This window comes from Scyliorhinus torazame, chromosome 4 (assembly GCF_047496885.1).
Source record: "Scyliorhinus torazame isolate Kashiwa2021f chromosome 4, sScyTor2.1, whole genome shotgun sequence".
Taxonomy (NCBI): Eukaryota; Metazoa; Chordata; class Chondrichthyes; order Carcharhiniformes; family Scyliorhinidae; genus Scyliorhinus; species Scyliorhinus torazame.
The window spans coordinates 130,946,993-130,968,682 of record NC_092710.1 but is presented as its reverse complement, the minus strand read 5'-3'; the positions used below and the strand labels follow the sequence as shown (position 1 = coordinate 130,968,682).

Here is a 21,690-nt window from a genome sequence, read left to right as displayed (position 1 = left end):
CGCAGTTTTATTTCATTGAACTATAAACATAGTAAACTCTGGTATTCAGCACATGGTGAACCTCTGAGTGGCTGGCAATGATGTCTGTCCCCTGAGTTCTCTCCTGCTCGAGTTCCCAGGAAGTGTCGTGTTCCCTGCTTTGTACTGTGTATGCTCTTGTCTGTGATTGGCTGTCGTGTTGTGTGTGTTGATTGGTCCGTTGATCTGTCCATCATTATGTGTGTGTGTATGTGCTGTGATGTTCACATGAATATCATGACAAAAATGACAAATGTTAATTGAAATTGGATAATTTTACAAGATGGCAATGCCCAATGATCCCTTTTTATAGCATTTGGTCATTTTATTCTTTGCACTCTGCACACTGTTCATTATCGTGTTGAAACTTACTTATAACCTGTATGTGACACCGACGTTGATATTATCAGTGGATGAAGTATAAAACACATTTAGTTCCACACGAAGTCAGAAGCCATGCAGTATTGATAGGCCCGTACCATTGACAAAGGTCTCTTCTTTAGAGAAAACAAATCCTTCTGTCATTGCATTTAGAGCTGAATGGCTTCTTTTGTTGCTTCAAATGATGTGCGACTGAGATCTGGCACTACCACAGATAAAGAAAAAAATAGATTAATTGAAATATAAGTAAAGAAGGAGGCTATTTCTCCTCATTGCACCTTTGTCACTTTGAGCTCCACCCTGGAATTATCTGCACATTTCCCCCATCTGTGATAGGCAGAATGTCTGTGTTTTAGTGTTGTACATGGTCAAAGTGTTTTAAAATGTGAGATTAGTGCATTTTCGTACCCTCAGAGTGGTTTGTTCCAATGTAAATGATGCCACCATCAAACTTATACACACTTCACTCCCCATACACACTTATCCCAGCCAACAAGATGGCACTAGTTGCACTGGAGCATGCCCATACAGCTGGGGCCAGAGAGCATCCGGGGGGTGCCCTGGGGGGACACTTGTATGACCTGTGGCCCAAAGTTCACAGTGGACAGTCAGCGGCGTGCGCGGCAGTACGGCTTCCTTGCAGGCCGCGGCAATGTTGCTCCGTGCCAGTCCACCCCGGTCCCATAGTCCACCTCCTGGCCACTCCCCACTACTGCCCCCAGGGCATGACTGTCAGCAAACTATGGCGATGGTGGACACGTTCCGTACCCCCTCTCTCTCCCTCAGCAGCCACGGCGCCTGTTTCACGATTTTTAAAAGCACAAGTGAACCGCCCTGTCGGGAATTCGCCCCAGTGGGAGGCAAAGCATCGTGGAAACCCCGGAGAATACCGGGTTGGGTCCGCTAATGATATGCTAATGGAAATTACAGTACGTGTGGAGTTGAACGCATTGACACCACTGCTGAGGCACCGAAGAATTACGATTTGGTGTGAAACCGGTTCCCGCCACAATTTTGGTGTCAAAACCTAGTCTCCTACCAATTGCGTTTCTCTATTCCGGTGTCGCTTAATGGAGAATCCCTCCCATATTGTTTTACAGTTTGTGATATCTTCATGCATGTACTATGCATGACATATCCTTTAATATTTTCCTTTTACAACTGCCCAGTTAGCCTACTCTTAAATATTATGATTGGCTTTGAATCAGTTGATAGATGTAATAATGCATTCCATATCTTAAAATAGGAGACATAGACCAGGATTCACTGCAGCGGGACTGGAGAATCCAGTCGGCATGAGCCGACTGATAATCCTGCCCGCAGTAAATCATTTTGACCGCGCGAGGCTTGATTGGGATATAGATGAGACATTAGAATGGGCAAAAGATGGTTGATGGAATTCAATGTTAGTCAGTCTGTGGGAAAACATTTTAGTAAAAATTATTTAAAAAATAATGATTATAATGGTGGAAAGCTTGGTGATGTGGTCAAGCAGGAATGCTAACTTTATTGAAAGGTCGTCAACAAGAAATGGCAGAGCTGCATGGGATGAAGTAAATATAAGGGCTGGGATTGTTTGTCCCCGTTTCCAGTGGCTGGGAAAGCCAGTGGAGGCCAGTGGGAGTCCCCAAATAGCTGTCACGGCAGGGAGATTTTCTATTTTCATTGTCCCCGCCCCTTGCCAATGACGCAATGGGTTAATGTCATTACTGTTCATTGTCATATCATCGCAAGGCTTCCTCATTGCTCTACTGGAGGGCCCCTCCAGAGCAGTCTTGGCACCTGAACAGTACCTTCAGGACACCGTGCATCGCTCGATGACATCTCTGGTCCCTGCATGGGCATCATCATAGCGGCCTCCCACATCGTGGTTACCTGCTGTGTCCTCCACAACATCGCACAGCAGAGGGGAGACATGCTGCAGGCGTAGGTGGAGGAATGGCATTCCTCATCCGATGAGGAGGATGGGGAGGGCTGGATGGGGAGGGCATGAGGCCCGGGCAGACACATGAGGCCACACGACGTGTGCGCCAGGGACACCTTGATCATCTCCAGGTTCACCGACTAGGGGCCTGGACACTGCCAGTTAAACCGTCATGTCCCACCCCCACAATACCCCACCTCTGCTTACCCCACATGGACCCCCCCCCCTTCCAGCACCCCATTCCCCCCCCTCCTGCTGGGTGGCAGGAGGGGGTAGGCTGGCAAGCAATGATGGGTCAAAGACCGGGTAGGCCCGAGCACACAATGCCCTCCCATCTTTGGCCCAGGCCCCTGCTGCCTCCGAGCGTGGTCACTGGGAGTACCCTCCGACAGCACATGGCACATGCCGTCCTCCAACACCTACACCCCACACCTCACAAGACCCCCCTGACCCCGTCTCACGCCATACCGACACCTAACAAACACATTCTTTGTACCCAGCCCATCCCTCACATCCTGCGGACAGAAGACCGAGTTTATGGGCGACAGTCCTCTGTAAAACAACTGTGCCCTACCCTTTGGCAGCCGTTCTCTGGAGCGACCAGGCCCAGATGGGGTCGGCAGTTTTCCGAGTGTCACAGGTGGCATGGTGCCACCCTATTCTGCCTGCTGACCATCGGATGCGCCAGGGACAGGTTGGTTGGGGGGGGGGGGGGAACATCAGCGGAGGATCATTATGATGAGCCATGTTTATCCACCAGAATACCCATCCTATAGCATCACATTGAGAGAAGCAAGCATCCTAAAGGGGCACTTTTCATATTTTGATAAATCAGAAAGGACTGTAACATACCTCCAGAATTACCACTGCAAATCTTTAGCTTGTTGTATTCTGCATCATTTTGTCTGACAAAGTGGCCCAGCCAAGGAGAATCCTGGCGAAGTAGTCCTGCTCTCTTTCTTTTTTTTTAACAAACAATTTTAATAAGGTATTTTTGGCATTACAAACAACAACAGTATAAAAACAATGTACAAAGAACAATAAACATAGTGCAAACACCGACTCCCATCCCTCCAAGACCCGCCTAATTGACCACCTATTCTACGCTACCCTAGCCACCCCCCCCCCCCCCCCCCCCCACCCCCCCACCCTCCCGCTGACGATTAATTCTCTGCAAAGAAGTCGATGATGCCACCTCCGGGCGAACCCTAACACTGACCCTCTCAATGCAAATTTAATCTTCCCTAGGCCTAGAAAGCTCGCCATGTCGGTTAGCCAGGTCTCCGAATTCGGGGGCTTTCAGTCCCTCAAAGCTAATAATATCCGCCTCCGGGCTACCAGGGAGGCAAAGGCCAGAACATCTGCCTCTTTCTCCTCCTGGACTCCCGGATCTTCCAACACCCCAAAAATTGCCACCTCTGGACTCATTGCCACCCGTGTTTTCAATACTCTGGACATGCCGTCCACAAACCCCTGTCAATATCCCCTAAGTTTTGGACACGCCCAGAACATATGGACATGGTTTGCTGGCCCGCCCGCACATTTTACACACCTGTCTTCCACCCCAAAGAATCTACTCATCCAGGCTACTGTCATATGGGCCCAGAGTACCACCTTGAATTGGATCAAGCTGAGTCTTGCACATGTAGCGGTTGTGTTGACTCTGCTCAACGCATCCGCTCATAAGCCGTCTTCCATCTCTCCCCCAAGCTCCTCCTCCCACTTACGCTTCAGCTCCTCGGTCTGCGTCTCCTCCGCCCCCATTAGTTCTTTGTACATGTCTGAGATGCTCCCCTTCCCCACCCATCCCGTTGACATTACCCTATCCTGGATCCCCCTTCGCGGCAGGAGTGGGAAGGATGATACCCGCCTGCGCAGGAAGTCCCGCACCTGTAAATATCTGAAGTCGTTCCCTCTTGCCAACCCAAACCTCTCCTCCAGCGCCCTCAAGCTAGGGAAGCTCCCTTCCAGGAACAGGTCCCCCATCCTCTCAATTCCCACCCTTCGCCATACTCGAAACCCCCCCATCCAAGCTCCCTGGGCAAACCGGTGGTTGTCACATATTGGGGACCAAACCGATGCTCCCACTGCTCCAACGTACTTCCTCCACTGACACCAAATGCTCAAGGCCGCCACCACCACGGGACTGGTGGAGTACCTCACCAGCGGGAATGGCAGAGGTGCCGTTAACAACGCCCCCAGACTGGTGCCCCTACAAGAAGCTGCCTCCATCTGCTCCCAAACCGACCCCGCCCCCACCACCCACTTCCTTAGCTCAGCAATATTGGCCGCCCAGTAGTAATTACTGAAGTTTGGCAGGACAAGCCCCCCCTCCCCCCGATTCCTCTCGAGCATCACCTTCTTCACCCGTGGGGACTTACCCGCCTAGACAAAGCCCAAAGTGATTTTGTTAATCCTCTTAAAAAACGAACACGGGATGAAAATTGGGAGGCATTGGAATACAAATAAAAATCTCGGTAGGACCATCATCTTAACCGTCTGCACCCTCCCAGCCAGCGACAGCGGTAGCGCATTCCATCTCTGAAACTCGCCCCTCATCTGCTCGACCGACCGGGACAAGTTCAACTTGTGTAACCGGCCCCAGTCACGCGCCACTTGTATCCCTAGGTACCTAAAACTCTCCCCCACTAACCTAAAAGGTAGCTCCCCGAGCCGACCCTCCTGACCCCTCGCCTGGACTATAAACATCTTCCTCTTTGTCATATTCAGTTTATATCCCCAAAACCGGCCAAATCACCCCAGAGTCGCCATGGTTTCACCCATCCCTGCCCCTGGATCTGCTACATATAAGAGCAGGTCATCCGCTTACAGCGAGACCCTATGTCCAGCCCCTTCCAGCCCCTTGATGCTCTCAGAGCAATTGCCAGCAGTTCGATAGCTAACGCAAACAGCAGTGGGGAGAGGGGGTATCCCTGTCTTGTCCCCCGGTGCAGTCTAAAATAGCCCAAGGTCGTCCTATTCATCCTTAATCTAGCCTCCGGGGCCTGGTACAACAGCCTGACCCAGTCGATAAAGCCCCTACCAAACGCAAACCGTCCCAACACCTCCCATAGATATTCCCACTCCACCCGGTCGAACGCCTTTTCCGCATCCATTGCCACAACTACCTCAACCTCCCTACTCTCCGGGGGCGTCATGATCACATTGAGCAACCTTCTTATATTGGCCACCAACTGCCTGCCCTTGACAAACCCGGTTTGATCCTCCATAATCACATCCGGCACACAATCTTCAATCCTGGAGGCCAAAACTTTGGCCAGCAGCTTGGCGCCCACATTAAGCAGTGAGATCGGCCTATAAGACCCACATAGCTCCGGGTTCTTGTCCCACTTCAATATTAACAAAATAGTGGCCTGTGACATCTTCGGGGGCAGCACCCCTCTATCCCTCACCTCATTAAAAACCTTGACCAGCAACGGCCCTAACATCCCCAAGAATTTCTTGTAGAATTCCATCGGATACCCGTCTGGCCCCGGGGCCTTACCCGACTGCATTACCTTCAAGCCTGATCGGGGCCCCCAGCCCATCCACCAGCTCCCTGCCCACCCTTGGGAAGGTCAGTCCGTCCAAAAAGCATCTCATCCCCTCAGGCCCCGTGGGGGGTCCCGAGCGATAGATTCTACTATAAAAGTCCCTGAACGCCCTGTTTAGCCCAGCCGAGTCCCCTACCAGATTCCCATCCCCATCAACCACCCTTTCTATTTCCCTGGCCGCCCCCCTCTTCCTAAGCTGCTGTGTCAGCATTCTGCTGGCCTTCTCTCCATGTTCATAAAATGCACCCCTCGCCTTTCTAAGCTGCTCCACCGCCTTGCCTGTGGACAACACCCCGAACTCAGCCTGCAGCCTCCGATGTTCCCTTAACAGCTCCACCACCCACCCCCCCCCTCCCACCATCTGCTCCATGAACCCTATCAGTTCCTTTGCCATCGCTGGCACCCTCTCCGTTTTCGAACACGACCGGTCCAGGCCGGGGTCGATGACCGTATTAACATCCCCTCCCATCACCAACTTGTGTGAGTCCAGGTCAGGCATCTTCCCCAGTACCCTCTTTATGGATTCTACATCGTCCCAGTTTGGCGCGCACACGTAAACCAAGACGACCTTCCTCCCCTCCAGCTTGCCGCTCACCATGACATAACGGCCGCCCCCCCCGTCCGAGACTATACTGCCCACCTGCTTATTGATTAAAATCGCCACCCCTCTAGTCTTGGTGTCCAGCTCCGAATGAAAGACCTGACTGACCCAACCCTTCCTTAGCCGAACTTGACCCGCTACTTTCAAGTGTGTCTACTGCAACATCACCACGTCCGCCTTCAGAGCCCTCAGATGCGCGAACTCACGTGCCCTCTTGACCGGCCCACTCAACCCTCTAACATTCCAGGTGATCAGCATGGTTGGGGGGCACCGCGCCCACCCCTCCGCCGATCAGCCATCCCCTTTCCTGGGCCCGCCCCCAGCCCATGCGCCGCACCTCCATTGGCCCGCCTCCTGGCAGCCCCCACCCCGAACCTCCTCTCTGTCCCAAAACCTAAGTCCCACCCTCGTCAGCAGAGTAACTCCCCCCTCCCCCCCTCTAGCAACACTACTTTGTAACCTAACCCCTACCATATATTGAACATATACACACCCCACACTGTGCTTCTGTAGACTAGCTCACTCTGCTAGCCTGGTGGCCCTCACCTCCGGCGCGAAGAAGTCTCCCACCTATTGTTCCCTACTCCCCTCCCCCCCCGGCCATCGAAACGACTTCCCTCATCAAACCGAGGCCGAACAATCTCTCAATTACCATAGGAGACAGCCCAAAACAGAAAAAAAAACCCACAAGGAATCACCGCAATTGTGCAAATCAAAGTAATAAAAAGTAAAAAGCCCCCACCAGCACCCCCACCAAAACACTGAAAACCCAAAGAACCGAATAACTTTTACTTCCCCATCTTCACCCAAACTTAAAAGCAGAAGAAAAACGACAATCAAAACATATACACATCTCTCAGAAAAGTTACAACTTAAAACCAAAAAGTTCTCATTCCTCGCCAGCCCCTTCATCTTGGCAAACTCCATCGCGTCTTCGGGCGACTCGAAATAATGGTGCTGGTCCTCGTGCATAACCAAAGACGCGCGGGTAAAGCAGCCCAAATTTCACCTTGTTCTTAAACAGGCTCTCCTTCACTTGCCTGAAGCCTGCCCTCCTTCTGGCCACCTCCACACTCCGGTCCTGATAGACACGCAATATGCTATTGTCCCATTTGCAGCTCCTAGTACGCTTGGCCCACTGGAGAACACACTCCTTATCCAAAATCTGTGGAACCGGACCACCATCGCCCTTGGGGGATCCCCCAGCCGTGGCTTCCTCGCCATCGCCCTGTACGCCCGGTCCACCTCCAACAGTCGGGGAAAAGCCCCCTCCCCCAGAAGCTTCTGAAACATACTCGCCACAAACGCGCCAGCATCATCCCCCTGAGCCCCTTCAGGTAGACCGACAATTCTTAAGTTCTGCTGGCGAGCTCTGTTCTCCAGATCTTCCACCTTCTCCAGCAGCCTCTTTTGCTGATCCTTCAACATCCCCACCTCCAGTTCAACCACCGTTTGGTGCTCCTCCTGGTCCGCCAGCGCTTTCTCCAGCTTCTGAATCGTCCGATCCTGGGCATCCAGCCTGCGCTCCAGTCACTCAATCGACTCCTTTATCAGGTCAAGACAGTCCCGTTTCTGTCTGGCAAAGCCGTCTTGGATGACCTGCATCAGCTCCACCGTCGATGGCTGGGCCGTCGCAGCAGAGGTCCGAACATCAGCCATTTGTCTTCAGCTTCCACCTCCACCCAGCCCTTGCTTATCCTTTTATTTCTTCCTTTTCGGTCCCTTGGGGTTCTCCGTTCCATGCAGCAATGTATGGATCCAGAGCCTAATTGTCTGCGCCTTCAAGGCCAAAACTCAAAACCACAAAAAAGTCGGGTAAAAAGGTCCAAAAGTCCGGCCAGAGCAGGAGCCACCAAATGTGCGACTTACTCCCTCATCGCCGCCACCGGAAGTCATCCTGCTCTCTTTCAAGGGAATGTAACATCGGGTGGAGCTTCAGCAGGACCTTTAGTTGGAGGGCTCCCCAATGATGGCTGCAAATAAGGCTCCGGCCCATGCAGTGTTCTCATCTGTCGAACAGTTTTCCATTATCACCACTTCCATTGTCCCCCATCTTTACAAAAGTTACATTTGCTTCAATTCAGTACGCATCCTAAAACATCACATTGCATGAAACCTCTTTGCTCATGCTGTAGTCATGTAGGTCAAAATGATAGAAATGAATACCTGAGCACAATGTAATTGCACCATTTCCTGTCTGATTGCAATTTATGTGAATAACTTAACCCAATCTAAGCGCACATTCTCCTCTATGTCCTGGAACTTAAAAATAAATGCAAATCATCTTACTCTTTCCTCACACGGTGCTACCATATGTCATCTAAACATGCCTTTCTCTTGCTTATCTGGGGTATACCCTAATGGCTAATATCATAAGTTGTGGTTGTTTGCTTCTGTTACACAAAATATTCATGGAACTGAGGTGATCCTGTGTAGCGCACAAAGACTCACGAGAGACGAATAGAGATGAAGTCGATGAGGCTTTATTAAGCGTGACTTGTTCCCCGCAGTTCAGTAACAGACTGGCCTGCGGGGGAGAACTCCTGGTTCTTATACTCCGCCTTCAGGGCGGAGCTAGAGGTCAACAGCCAACCAGGACCCGGGATCTGTCAGCCAATGACATCACGGTTTCACAGTCCCACATGACCCCTAATGCATACTACCACATTCACCCCTTGTTAAAAATGAACCCGGCGGGGTGGTGCTTTGCATGGTGGTAGGGGTTTCCAAGGCTGGTCCTGGGAGGAAAACTTTTGCATGTCATCACAGTATGGACAGGGTTTTTTTTGTTTTGCACTATTTACAGTAGGCGTAAGGGGGAAAAAGAAAAAAAGTTCTCGTTAAAGTCCACAACATTGTAGTGTTACATCGACGCCACGAGTCGGTCGGGCGGTCTGGTCGTCCTTGTCGATCGCCTCGGCCCCGGTGGTGGTGCTTGTTCCAGTGTTGTCGTCTCCGGGAGCCTTACGGTTTCTGCTTCAGCTTCACTTCTGGTCGGACCTGGGAGGAGGACCGATCCTCCCGGGAAGGGGCGGTCGCGGGGTGCGCCGGTGGCAGGGAGGGGGTGATTGGTGTCGGGGGGGTGTGCGTGTTGCCGGCGGGCGCCAGATCTCGCAGGGAGACCGTGTCCTGTCGGCCGTCGGGGTACTCCACGTAAGCGTACTGCGGGTTCGCGTGGAGGAGGTGAACCCTCTCGACCAACGGGTCCGACTTGTGCGCCCGCACATGTTTTCGGAGCAAGATGGGTCCTGGGACCGCCAGCCAGGTAGGCAGCGACGTTCCAGAGGAGGACCTCCTGGGGAAGACAAGGAGGCGCTCATGAGGCGTTTGGTTAGTGCTAGTACACAGTAGCGACCGGATGGAATGGAGAGCGTCCGGGAGGACCTCCTGCCACCGTGAAACTGAGAGGTCTCTGGACCGTAGGGCCAGTAGGACGGTCTTCCAGACCGTGCCGTTCTCCCTCTCTACTTGCCTGTTCCCCCGGGGGTTGTAGCTGGTCGTCCTGCTCGAGGCTATACCGTTGCTGAGCAGGAACTGGCGCAGCTCGTCACTCATGAAGGAGGACCCCCTGTCGCTGTGGACGTATGCGGGGCAACCGAACAGTGTGAATATGGTGTTAAGGGCTTTAATGACTGTGGCCGCTGTCATGTCAGGGCAGGGGATGGCGAAGGGGAAACGGGAGTACTCGTCCACCACATTCAGGAAGTATGTGTTGCGGTCGGTGGAGGGGAGGGGCCTTTTGAAATCCAGACTAAGGCGTTCAAAGGGACGGGAAGACTTGATCAGGTGCGCACCATCCGGCCTGAAAAAGTGCGGTTTGCACTCTGCGCAGATGTGGCAGTTCCTTGTGACTGTACGGACCTCCTCCACAGGGTAGGGGAGGTTGCGGGACTTTATAAAGTGGTAGAACCGAGTGACCCCCGGGTGACAGAGGTCCTTGTGGAGGGTTTGGAGGCGGTTAATTTGTGCGTTGGCACATGTGCCGCGCGCGGGATAGGGCATCGGACGGCTCGTTCAGCTTTCCGGGACGGTACAGGATCTCATAGTTGAAGGTGGAGAGCTCGATCCTCCACCTTAAGATCTTGTCGTTTTTAATTTTGCCCCGCTGTGCATTATCGAACATGAAGGCTACCGACCGTTGGTCCGTGAGGAGAGTGAATCTCCTGCCGGCCAGGTAATGCCTCCAATGTCGCACAGCTTCCACTATGGCTTGGGCTTCCTTTTCCACTGAGGAGTGGCGGATTTCTGAAGCGTGGAGGGTTCGGGAGAAAAAGGCCACGGGTCTGCCCGCTTGGTTAAGGGTGGCCGCTAGAGCTACATCGGAGGCGTCGCTCTCGACCTGGAATGGGAGGGACTCGTCGATGGCGCGCATCGTGGCCTTTGCGATATCCGCTTTGATGTGGCTGAAGGCCTGGCAAGCCTCTGTCGACAGAGGGAAGGTCGTGGTCTGTATTAGGGGGCGGGCCTTGTCTGCGTACTGGGGGACCCACTGGGCGTAATATGAAAAGAACCCCAGGCAGCGTTTTAGGGCTTTTGAGCAGTGAGGGAGGGGAAATTCCATGAGGGGGCGCATGCGTTCGGGGTCGGGGCCTATTATCCCATTGCGCACTACATATCCCAAGATGGCTAGCCGGTTTGTGCTAAAAACGCACTTGTCCTCGTTGTATGTGAGGTTCAAGGCTTTAGCGGTCTGGAGGAATATTTGGAGGTTGGCGTCGTGGTCCTGCTGATCGTGGCCGCAGAAGGTTACGTTGTCGAGATACGGGAACGTGGCCTGCAACCCGTGTTGATCAACCATTCGGTCCATCTCTCGTTGGAAGACCGAGACCCCGTTTGTGACGCCAAATGGGACCCTTAGGAAGTGGTATAATCGCCCGTCTGCCTCGAAGGCTGTGTACTTGCGGTCACTTGGGCGGATGGGGAGCTGATGGTAGGCGGACTTGAGGTCCACGGTGGAGAAGACCTTATATTGGGCAATCCGATTGACCATGTCGGATATGCGGGGGAGAGGGTACGCATCTAGTTGTGTGTACCTGTTGATGGTCTGGCTATAGTCTATGACCATCCTTTGCTTCTCCCCTGTCTTTACTACCACCACCTGTGCTCTCCAGGGACTATTGCTGGCCTGGATTATGCCTTCCTTCAGTAGCCGCTGGACTTCGGACCGAATGAATATCCGGTCCTGGGCGCTGTACCGTCTGCTCCTAGTGGCGATGGGTTTGCAATCCGGGGTGAGGTTTGCAAACAAGGATGGGGGCTCAACCTTGAGGGTTGCGAGGCCGCAGATAGTGAGTGGGGGTATTGGGCCGCCGAATTGGAAGGTTAGGCTCTGCAGATTGCACTGGAAGTCTAATCCCAGTAATGTGGGCGCGCAGAGTTGGGGAAGGACGTAGAGCCTGTAGTTTTTAAACTCCCTCCCTTGCACCGTTAGGGTCACTATGCAGACGCCTTTAATCTGTACGGAGTGGGATCCTGCAACTAGCGAAATCTTTTGCGCACTGGGACGGATGGTCAAAAAACAGCGTCTTACCGTGTCGGGGTGGATGAAGCTTTCTGTGCTCCCGGAGTCGACCAGGCATGGTGACTCGTGCCCGTTTATCAGCACCGTTGTTGTCGTCGTCTGGAGCGTCCGGGGTCGTGCTTTGTGCAGCGTCATTGAGGCCAGACGTGATCGTAGTGCTTGAGCGTCTTCCTCGAACCCCGTGGAGCCGTCGACACTGGGGTCCGTTGTTGCCGTCCAAGATGGCGGCAGGGGTGAACAAAATGGCCACCCCCATGCATCGCACATGGCTGGGGGGTCACAAGATGGCGGCGGGGTGGACAAAATGGCCGCCCCCATGCGTCGCACAGGTCTGGGGGGTCCCAAGATGGCGGCGCCCCTCCTCCCCTCGTGGTGGCCGGGACCCAAAATGGCGGCGCCTGCAGGTCGCACATGGGGCGCTGGGGGGGTTGGGGAGCGTTAGAAACGCGCAGGACACCTTGTTCTCCGGGGACAGCGGTGGCCGGGACCCAAAATGGTTGCGCCTGCGGGTCGTACATGGGGCGCTGGGGGGGGTTGGGGAGCGTTAGAAACGCGCAGGACTCCTTGTTCTCCGGGGACAGCGGCGACCTCCCGGGACCGGCACACAGCCGCGAAATGGCCCTTTTTCCCGCAGCTCTTACAAATCGCTGCGCGGGCCGGGCAGCGCTGCCGGGGGTGTTTCGCCTGGCCGCAGAAATAGCAGCGGGCTCCCCCGGGACGACTTGGCGTCTGAACCGCGCAAGCCTGTGGGGTGGGGTTTGTCGCGACGGGGGTCCACGGAGCCCAAGGGGCTGCCGCGCGGTCGGGGCCGTAGGCGCGGGCGTTTCGCGCGGCCACATCCAGGGAGGCTGCAAGGGCCCGTGCCTCTGAGAGTCCTAGCGACTCCTTTTCTAAAAGTCTTTTGCGGATTTGGGAAGAGTTCATACCAGCCACAAAAGCATCGCGCATTAACATGTCCGTGTTCAATCGCGTTTACCGGCGGGCAGCTGCAGGCCCGTCCCAAAATTAGCAGCGCGGCGTAGAATTCATCTATCGATTCTCCGGGACTTTGCCGTCTCGTTGCGAGTTGGTAGCGTGCGTAGATCTGGTTCACTGGGCGAACATAGATGCTCTTTAGTGCTGCGAACTGGAAATCCTCTGCGTCTTCGATGAGAGGGAAAATTTCCGGGCTTACCCTCGAGTGCAGGACCTGTAGTTTCTGGTCTTCTGTGACCCGGCCGGGGGCCGTTCTGAGGTAGGCCTCGAAACAAGTCTGCCAGTGTTTGAAAACTGCTGCTGAGTTCACTGCGTGGGGGCTGATCCTCAGGCATTCCGGGATGATCCTGAGCTCCATAATCCTTTAAGCACGCTTCATAAATTGGAGCTCACAAAGACTCACGAGAGACGAATAGAGATGAAGTCGATGAGGCTTTATTAAGCGTGACTTGTTCCCCGCCGTTCAGTAACAGACTGGCCTGCGGGGGAGAACTCCTGGTTCTTATACTCCGCCTTCAGGGCGGAGCTAGAGGCCAACAGCCAACCAGGACCTGGGATCTGTCAGCCAATGACATCACGGCTTCACAGTCCCACATGACCCCTAATGCATACTACCACATCTTGTTTACAAGATGGTTTGCAAAATAGGAGGAGAAACTGCTGGGTCCATCTTTTGAGCATGTGCATGGGAAGCTTGGTACAGTACTGTTCATGTCACTTGTGGATTGTTCTGGAAAGGTCAGCAGGATGCCTGACATGTACTGCTGTACTGAGCTTCACCTTGAGCAGGTTGGCTCCAGCCATTGCCGTTGATCTGAATTTGCTGTCCCACAGGAGTACAATGGCAACTGTCTTGGTCTGCATCCACTAGTCTATTATCTGCACCGTCTCGTCAATCTCTTCCACTTCCTGAACTGACAGCATCATGGGAGGGTTGAGTTCTCTAATTTTGAGGATTATCATCCTGCTTTTGCCTTTCGTAAACAGAGTGTACATATTCCTCCTGTAAGGAGATCAAGTGCTTTTCGGTGAAAGGTATCATTGTCTGACAGGTCATATGATAAACCAGATGGTGCTATTCAGTTAAAGTGAAGGATGGCCTGTAAAGCTTCTGCGTGCAAATAATTGCGGTTCGGCGGAATGAAAAAAAACATTGCTACATACTGGGTTGGTGAAAGTCTAAATCACAGTGCACCATGAATGGTTACTTACACAACAATGAACTTTATTGAGTGAATAGTGTTGATGCCCAAAGAAGAAAAGGGATACTAGTTAATTAATGCAAATTGTTCATAAGTTCATAAGATATAGGAGCAGAATTAGGCCCACCGATCTGCTCCGCTATTTAATCCTGGCCTTCACTCCATCATCCTGCCCATTCTCCATAACCCTTCAGCCCATTATCAGTTAAAAATCTATCTAACTCCTCCTTAAATTGACTCACTGTCCCAGCATCCACCACACTCTGGGGTGGTGAATTCCACAAATTCACAACCCTTTGGCAGATGCAGTTTCTCCTCAATTCTGTTACCTTACCTTCCTTCATCAGTTCGCTGATATTTTTTCCAGGACTGGTTTGCAGTGGTGGCCAAAGAGATACTTGGTGCCAGTGTCACTCTCTTTTCACATGGTACTTGGTTGACATTTTCTCCCTTTGCAGTCTTTCTCACCTTTACTGTAGTCATCCAGCCGTGCCTGAACATCAATTTCACAGAATAATAGAATTTTTAAAAATATATATATTTTTATTCTCCTTTTTCACATTTTCTGTCAAATTCTCTCATTTGCACCCACCAACAATAAATAATAAGCAGTAACAAATATAATGTCAGTTCCCATATCAACAGCAACAATCCCATCCTCCCACCAACCCCCATGTTAACATAAACAAATAACAAAAGGGAATCAGGAATCACCCAAAGGTACCATTAACACATACAGTCCCCCTCCCCCCAACCCTCCCAACCCCCCCTCCCAACTAATGTTTGATGTTATCCAATTCTTGAAAGTGCATCATGAATAACGCCCATGAACTGCAGAACCCCTCCATCCTTCCTCTCAGTTCAAACTTAACCTTCTCAAGAGACCTGGGGCAAAATTCTCCCCCAACGGCGGGATGTCCGCCGACAGGCGCCAAAGACGGCGCCAATCAGACGGGCATCGCGCCAGCCCAAAGGTGCGGAATGCTCCGCATCTTTGGCAGCCTAGCCCCAACATTGAGGGGCTAGGCCGACGCCGGAGGGATTTCCGCCCCGCCAGCTGGCGGAAATGGCGTTTGTTGCCCCGCCAGCTGGCGCGGAAATGCGGCGCATGCGCGGGAGCGTCAGCGGCCGCTGTCAGTTTCCCGGCACATGCGCGGGAGCGTCAGCGGCCGCTGTCAGTTTCCCGCGCATGCGCAGTGGGGAGAGTCTCTTCCGCCTCCGCCATGGTGGAGGCCGTGGCGGAGGCGGAAGGGAAAGAGTGCCCCCACGGCACAGGCCCGCCCGCGGATCGGTGGACCCGATCGCGGGCCAGGCCACCGTGGGGGCACCCCCCGGGGCCAGATCGCCCCGCGCCCCCCCCCCCCAGGACCCCGGAGCCCGCCCACGCCGCCTGGTCCCGCCGGTAAATACCAGCTTTGATTTACGCCGGCGGGACAGGCAATTTCTGGGCGGGACTTCGGCCCATCCGGGCCGGAGAAGCCAGCGGGGGGTCCCGCCAACCGGCGCGGCCCGATTCCCGCTCCCACCCAATCTCCGGTACCGGAGACTTCGGTGGGGGCGGGGGCGGGATTCACGGCGGCCAACGGCCATTCTCCGACCCGGCGGGGGGTCGGAGAATGACGCCCAAGAATTCAACAGGATCCCTACCATGCCGGGGCACAGGGGGGAGAGGTTGCTCTTCATCCCAGCAGGATCCGGCTTCGGGCGATCAACGAGGCGAAGGCTACAGCATCTGCCCCGGCACCCGTTTCCAACCCCGGCTTGTCCGACATCCCGAATATGGCCTCCCGAGGGTCCGGGTCCAGTTTCACGTGCACCACGTTAGAGATTACCCTAAAAACCTCCTTCCAGTAATCCTGTGGACAGGAGCAAAACATATGAACGTGATTTGCGGGGCTCCCCACGCAACATTCACACACCTCTTCTACCCCCTCAAAGAGCTGGCTCATCCTCGCCCTTGTGAGGTGTGCTCTATAGACCACCTTCAGCTGTATCAGCCCCAACCTCGCACACGAGGTGGAGGCATTCACTCTCCGGAGCAACTCACACCAGAACCCCTCCTCCATACCTTCTCCCAACTCTTCCTCCCACTTTGTTTTGATCCCTTCCAGTGGTGCCTTCTCCTCTTCCAAAATAGCCCCGTAAACAGCCGACACTACCCCATTCTCCAGTCCCCCTGTCATCAGCAACTCCTCCAGCAATGTGGATGCCGGCTCCACCGGGAAGCTCTGTATCTCCTTGCTGGCAAAATCTCGAACCTGCATATATCTAAACATTTCCCCCTGCTCCAGCCCGTACTTCGCTTCCAGCTCCTTCAAATTCTGCCAACCGACCCCCAAGAAACAAATCTTTTAGTGCCTTAATCCCCTTCTCCTCCCATTTCTGAAAATTTCTGTCCCACTTCCCTGGCTCAAATCGGCATTTCCCTTGACCCTGCCCCCAACCCGAAGTGTTGGCAAAAGTGCCTCCAAATTCTCAATGAAGCTATTATTACCGGACTCCCTGAGTATAGAATAATAGAATTTACAATGCGGAAGGAAGCCATTCAGCCCATCGAGTCTGGAGCGGCCCTTGGAAAGAGCACCCCACCTAAGCCCACACCTCCAAACTATCTCCGTAACCTAGTAACCCAGTAACCCCATCAAACCTTTTTGGACACGATGGGCAATTTATCGTAGCCAATCCACCTGACCTGCACATCTTTGGACTCTGGGAGGAAACCGGAGCACCTGGAGGAAACCCACACAGACACGAGGAGAACGCGCAGAGTCCGCACAAACAGCGACCCAAGCTGGGAATCGAACCTGGGACCCTGGAACTGTGAAGCAACTGTGCTAATAACTATGCTACCATGCTGCCGGTAGCACAGTGAACTTACATGCTTTTCTTTTTTGCTACTTACCCTTGCCATGCACCCTTCTTTGGGTGCCTCCTCCCCATTTGAAAATTGACACACAATCTCACATCCAGACCACTTAATACTTAGATGCTCCTCCCTGAGCCTGTCCCACCTGCTTTGACCATCACTGGTTTCTTAAATGTTGCAACAATTGATTTTCAACTCCTGCCACATTATACTCCTGCGTTGTATCGAAATTGTGCTCGGCCAATGTTAATAAATATTTGATGAAAATAGAAAAGGCTGGAAATACTCAGCAGATCAGGCAGCATGTTTGGAGAGAGATACAGAATTCAAGGTTTCAGGTTGATGACCTTTTATCAGAACTAGAAGATGTTAGGGATGTAGAAGTGTTAAAGCAAATACAGTGACTGGGAATAGAGGGTCGAAAAAGAACAGAGGGGAAAGTCTGCAATAGGATGGGGGTTGGGAGTGATTAAATAACAAGAGGGATGATGCTTCAAGGAGAAAGAGATGAAATAGATACAAGCAAAACTACAAAAGGTGGACCCAATGAATGTGTCAATAGTTACATTAGACTGGAAGAGGCAGAAGGAAGCATCGGCTCTGTTGGTCTGAAAAGTGGCAGAATAAAGGCAAGTAAGTATGCAGTCAACTCGAGTTATAATAATAACAATCTTTATTGTCACAAGTAGGCTTACATTAACACTGCAATGAAGTTACTGTGAAGAGCCCCTTGTCGCCACATTCTGGCGCCTGTTCGGGTACACAGAGGGAGAATTCAGAATGTCCTATCTACCTAACAAGCACATCTTTTGGGACTTGTGGGAGGAAACTGGTGAACCCGGAGGAAACCCACAGTGAAACAGGAGAACGTGCAGACTTGGCACAGACAGTGATCCAAGCCGGGAATTGAACCTGGGACCCTGGCCCTGTGAAGCAACAGTGCTAACCGCTGTGCTACCGTGCCACCCATTTAAACTATGAAACATAGATGCAAAAACGGTGGTCCATATCTTTTAACAATGTTATGTTCAGGCTGTGTGTCAGAGGCAAACATTCAAAGAGCAAGGTTTTACTGAAAGCACCAGTTTTTGAATGGTGCAGAGAATCGTCCATTGTGCACACCTATCTGTTATGTATTCTTGTTTGTTCCAAGTGGAACAAAGTTACTTTAACAGTGTGATCATGTGACATACTGATGACATCATTGGTCAGTGTGTTCAAGTAACCTGTGCGAAAACATCTTTCTAATAAATCTCTTGTTTGGTTTTTGTTAACCTTAGGGTCTGCAAGCCTGTACTTTAAAAATACCACAAAGAAGCTGATGGTGAGGGGGTTGATCCACACTGCAAACACCTGAAAAAGATCTGCAGAAATCTGGTAGTGTAAGAAAAATCAGCGATCCATGCTGCAGACATCCAAAAATGATTAAAAAGATAAAAACATTGCTACAGCAAAGCTGGCAAATGAGGGGTGCTGAGTAATAGCAGCAGCCGTCGAAGGAATCAAAATTTAAACAAAGATTTTGGTGAAAACAGCATCAAAACAAGCTTGCCACATGCTCTGCCTGGAAAATTCTGGAACAGTGGTCCCTCTACTGTGCAGAGCAAGTAAAGTAACAAATTGGCACCAATGCTGGAGTTGCCCTGAGGCATGGCTAGTTCGGAAACACAACGCTTCAACACCACAATCACGATGTTATCGGCTGAGCACTCACATAAATCTAATTGGTTGAAGTCTAGAATTTATGATCCTGGGGACTTCACAAGGAGGCTAAGATGGATCAACAATTCAGCCCCATGGCTGAAAATTATAGTAAATGCTTCAGCCTTGTCTTTTGCACTGATTTGCTGGGCTGCACCATCATTGATGATGAGGTTAGGAATTGAGCTTCTTCCTCTGATTAATTATTGAATTGTCCATCACCGTTCATGACTGGATTTGTCAGCACTGCAGCACTTTGATCTAATCCATTGGTATGTGATCACTTAGCTCTGTTGATAGCATGATGCTTCTGGTATTTAATGTGTGGCACCTCATTTTAGGTTTGCCTGATGCTGCTTCTGGCATGCTGTTCCATACCTCATGTTAAGAAGTCTTACAACACCAGGTTAAAGTCCAACAGGTTTGTTTTGAATCACTAGCTTTCGGAGCGCAGCTCCTTCCTCAGGTGAATGAAGAGGTGGGTTCCAGAAACACATATACAGACAAAGTCAATGATGCAAGACAATACTTTGAATGCGAGTCTTTGCAGGTAATTAAGTCTTTACAGGTTCAGATAGAGTGACTGGAGAGAGGGATAATCACAGGTTAAAGAGGTGTGAATTGTCTCAAGACAGGACAGTTGGTAGGATTTCGCAAGCCTAGGCCAGATGGTGGGAGGTGAATGTAATGCAACATGAATCCAAGGTCCTGGTTGAGGCCCTACTCATGTGTGCGGAACTTGGTTATCAGTTTCTGCTCAGCGATTCTGCGTTGTTGCGCGTCCTGAAGGCCGCCTCGGAGAACGCTTACCCGAAGATCGGAGGCTGAATGCCCTTGACTGCTGAAGTGTTCCCGGGTGTAAGGGAACATTCCTGCCTGGCGATGTCTGTTCATCCTTGTCGCAGCATCTGCATGGTCTTGCCAATGTACCACGCCTCGGGACATCCTTTCCTGCAGCGTATGAGGTTGGCCGAGTCGCACGAGTGTGTACCGTGTACCTGGTGGGTGGTGTTCTCACGTGTAATGGTGGTACCCATATCAATGATCTGGCACGTCATGCCATGACAGGGTTGTGTGGTGTGCTCGCTGTTCCCCTGAAGGTTGGGTAGTTTGCGGCAAACAATGGTCTGTTTGAGGTTGTCCAGTTGTTTGAAGGCAAGAAATGGGGGTGTGGGGATGGCCTTGGCAAGACGTTCATCTTCATCGATGATGTGTTGAAGACTGCGAAGAAGAAGTTGTGGTTTCTCCGCCCCGGGGAAGTACTGAACGACGAAGGGTACTCTGTCAGTTGTGTCCCGTGTTTGTCTTCTGAGGAGGTTGGTGCGTTTTTTTTGTTGTCGTGCGTTGGAACTCTTGATTGATGAGTTGAGCACCATATCCCATTTGTATGAGGGCATGTTTCAGCGCCCATAGATGTCCGTTACGTTCCTCCTCATCTGAGCAGATCCTGTGTATACAAGCCCACCCCAGTCCAACGCCGGCATCTCCACATCTACCTCATATTCAACAGTGTTGGTCCCTTGAACTTATGGTCACGGTAATGCATAAATATTCCGGGTCATGAGGTTACAAGTTGTGGTTGAATCCTATTCTGCTGTTGACGATCACCCACAGCAATTCATGCTTCCCAGTCTTAGGGCACAAGAAGTGCTCTGAATCTATCTCATTTAGCACAGTGGTAGTGCCACATAACACAATGGTTAGCAAGAAAAATGGGATTTGTCTCCACAAGGAATGAGTGTTGGTGACTGACCAAAACTGTCAAGGATAGATCAGTGAGGACAAAGTCAGGTAAGATTTTCCCTTTCCCAAGTAAGGTTCTCTCAAAACCTGCAGACACAGCCTAGCAGCTTTACCTTTCAGGACTTAGCCAGCTCATTTAGGAGTGGTGCTGTCAAGCCAATCTTGGTGATGGACATTGAAATTCCCCACCCAGAGTACATTCTGTACAGTTAGTCCCATCATTGCTTCTTGCAAGTGGTGTTCAAATGTTGAGGAGCAAGTGTTGGGTGATGGAATAATAACCCATGAAGAAGGGAACACTCCCTTCATAACAATGAAAGGAGAGGGTATATATGATGGTGGCCTCACATTCAAGGTGTTGGAAAAGAGAGCGAATGATCCATCAAATGCAAATTTTGGCGACATGAGTTCAAATTCTGGGATGGGGAGATGCCCATACTGATGGAGAATACCCAAAATAGTTCCCAAGAAGAAAGGTAATATTTGACAAACATAGAAATACATAGAAAATACATAGAAAATACAGCACAGAACAGGCCCTTCGGCCCACGATGTTGTGCCGAACCATTGTCCTAGATTAATCATAGATTATCATTGAATCTACAGTGCAGAAGGAGGCCATTCGGCCCCCTGAGTCTGCACCAGCTCTTGGAAAGAGCACCCTACCCAAACTCAACACCTCCACCCAACACCAAGGGCAATTTGGACATTAAGGGCAATTTATCATTGGCCAATTCACCTAACCCGCACATCTTTGGACTGTGGGAGGAACTGGAGCACCCGGAGGAAACCCACGCAGACACGGGGAGGACGTGCAGACTCCGCACAGACAATGACCCAAGCCGAAATCGAACCTGGGACCATGGATCTGTGAAGCAATTGTGCTATCCACAATGCTACCGTGCTGCCCTTAAGAACAAATAAATCTACACTATATCATTTTCCCGTAATCCATGTACCTATCCAACAGCTGCTTGAAGGTCACTAATGTTTCCGACTCAACTACTTCCACAGGCAGTGCATTCCATGCCCCCACTACTCTCTGGGTAAAGAACCTACCTCTGATATCCCTCCTATATCTTCCACCTTTCACCTTAAATTTATGTCCCCTTGTAATGGTGTGTTCCACCTGGGGAAAAAGTCTCTGACTGTCTACTCTATCTATTCCCCTGATCATCTTATAAACCTCTATCAAGTCGCCCCT

At 51.7% G+C, this 21,690-nt stretch overlaps 1 long non-coding RNA gene across 1 annotated transcript in view; it reads left to right on the top strand.

Moving 5' to 3' along the window:
• Window positions 1-18,954, top strand: part of LOC140411640 (uncharacterized) — a 51,679-nt gene extending 32,725 nt beyond the window's left edge. Inside the window, exon 3 of the long non-coding RNA XR_011940916.1 lies at window positions 18,323-18,954. This is a non-coding gene — a long non-coding RNA (uncharacterized lncRNA). The remainder of the gene's footprint in view (window positions 1-18,322) is intronic.
• The last annotated feature ends 2,736 nt before the right edge of the window (window positions 18,955-21,690 follow it).